Source organism: Arachis stenosperma, chromosome 3 (assembly GCF_014773155.1).
Source record: "Arachis stenosperma cultivar V10309 chromosome 3, arast.V10309.gnm1.PFL2, whole genome shotgun sequence".
NCBI lineage: Eukaryota > Viridiplantae > Streptophyta > Magnoliopsida > Fabales > Fabaceae > Arachis > Arachis stenosperma.
Genome location: NC_080379.1, coordinates 20,267,838 through 20,270,507, shown reverse-complemented (window position 1 = coordinate 20,270,507; position 2,670 = coordinate 20,267,838). Strand labels below are relative to the sequence as shown.

General features: G+C 35.3%; 1 pseudogene; it reads left to right on the top strand.

Moving 5' to 3' along the window:
* Nucleotides 1–328: 328 nt before the first annotated feature.
* Nucleotides 329–2,416, top strand: LOC130965643 (uncharacterized; annotated as a pseudogene).
* Nucleotides 2,417–2,670: the final 254 nt, after the last annotated feature.

The window sequence follows — 2,670 nt, the reverse complement described above, 5'->3', positions numbered from 1 at the left end:
TTGGCACCTTGAAATGAGAGCAGGGAGTGGATGAAGAAAACGAGAGGTACTCTGCAGTTCTAATCTGTTCAATTTTAGTAATGCAGAAACCTTAAAAATGTTTTTGTTCTTTTCACGCTGATATCAATTTCTTCCCCTTTAATACCACTTGAGTTTCTCAATATAACCCTAATTTTAACGACCTTTATTTGATTTCGCTCATTGACTTTCTTTGACTTGTCCATTTGCAATTTGGAATTTTTAGCTACATATATTGTACATAAGCATAACTATGTAAGAATTTTTAGCTACATAAATTTCAGGTGCTCATCCTATGGTTCATGGAGGGATGGGGGTTGCCACTAGTGCATACCCAATGACTGAATCAGTTCTCTCGAGTTCAATGCGGCATGGTGAGATGCTTGGGCATTATAGTGGAAGTTCTACTACTTCAGATGATGAACCTAAAATAGGCCTGGTATTTGTCGTATACTTGTATATAATGCTGGAGCTCAGGATTTCTTATTTATATGATGGGTGAAGTATGCCCTTTTTGCTCCATTTTTTTTTATCAATACATGTATATTGCCTATTCAATTCCAACTATCACGCCAGATTTTTGGAATTGATGTTTCAACTGAGGAATCTCTATTATTACTGTTTATTTACTGGACATGGTGCCATTTTGTCGTTTTGAAACTTTTTAGGAGGAAAAATAAAATAATAAATAAAAATTATATGAAAATGCTGTGAAGTTGGTAATGATAGGATTAGTTTAATTTAGTTAGGATGAAGTATGAAGTATCAACTGGATTTGGTGCACTGTTGTGATTAAATGTAATGTGGTCTTTACAGATATGCTTACGGTGTCGACGGCGTGGTCACCGAGCTAAGAATTGCCCTGAAGTTCAAGTTGGTGCCAATTATGACAAGTATTGTTACAATTATGGAGAAACTGATCATTCACTTGCAAATTGTCCCCACCATGTTCAAGAAGGTTTGTTATCTATCATGCCTTTGTGATATATATTGGAGCTAGAATGGTTTAACTTTAAACAAGATAAGTTGTGAATGATATAACATGAACATTGTTAGTTTCAGGGTTTTCTCTTGAAAATTGGAATTCTTATTAAGCAGTTTACCACAGATTTATAATCATACTCTTGGGCTTTCTAGTTTACTGAACAATGAAACATTGTTACTTAATGTCGTGCCTTTGATAGAATATTAGAATGACTTCTTTTTTGTTAAGCTTTTGGTTGTATTCCAATTTGTTTTCTTATGAGATGAAGTGTTTCAATGGTAATGCAGGAGGGACAAAGTTTGCAGAGTGCTTTGTCTGTAAACAGCAAGGACACTTGAGTAAAAACTGCCCTCAAAATGCTCATGGCATCTATCCTAAGGTATTATTGTTTCTCTTTCTTGTTTGCCTTGTCAAATATATGATGATGTATTAGCCAAACACTTGAATCAACTGTCTAATCTATATTAAGTAATTGTTTATACTAGGGTGGTGGTTGTAAAATATAAAAATATGTGGTGGCGTGACACATTTGGCAATGGATTGCCCCGAAAAAGGGAAGAAAGCTCCTTTTGCTGCTAATGGGCCTGCTGATGGATGTAAGCCTAATCCTATATTCCTGGTTTTGATATCTAAAGTTTCATCTTTTGTTTAGTTTGTATGGGGTCCATATCTCCTTTGTTTGCATTTCCAAACATACATCTGATATTGTTTATGTTTTGCTGCTATTTAGCTGCATTTAGATCCAGTCTGCAAGTAGAATAATGATTGACCATAACCTCAAGTACATGCAAGTGGTGGAGGTGCACTGCTTTTGCTTGTTCATCACCTTATGATAACTAAAAGAACTGCTGCTAAAAAAATTAGTGCTATTGTTTGCTCTAAATCTAATTTATTCTCTTGTTGGGTGTTCTAAATTGATACTATGGAGCCATAAGATATCATGGCGTGGCTAATCATTTTTGATATTGGTGGTTCTAGACTCACAGATTATGCTTTAGTTTCCACTGTGAACTCAAATTGCATATCCCAAACCTTAAATTAGAGGAAATGATTATATGTTTTGGAGTAAAATATGTACTTCAAATGTGATTTCTTGCAACTCTTTCTGTATTGCTCCAGTTTAATTGCATTCATTAGCTGATCTCCTGATAAATTGAATTGCTAAAAGTTTTATATCTTGAAGAATGGTACTTGTATTATGCAAAGCTTATAACTCCATTTCTTCCTTCAGCAATGAGACTGAGAAATGAACAGAGGCCTTGTGGAACGGTAACCAAATTTGTGAGTGCGGATGACATTGAGGATGACTTCATGACAGATGACATAAATAACAGAGACAAGGACAAGTCCTCAAAGTCCAAAGACGGTCAAGCAAAACGAAAAAAGGGTCCTAAAGTTGTGAACTTCAGCTAATGACCATTATGGTTATGCTTTCATTTGTTATGTGGATATGGGCTTTCTCATACCATTGTTTCTTATTCTATGGCTAACCGCCAGATACAAGGTCCCTCCTACTACTATTCGTTGCAGTCTGCAGACTCACTTCCAGGATGAGCATTAAAAGCTTCTGCAAGTTTGAAGTTGCCTAAAAGTTTGGAGAAGAAGTTACAACATAACTGAAGTACAATTTCATATTTTTGATCGTTAATCTTAGCAGAGTTATGAAA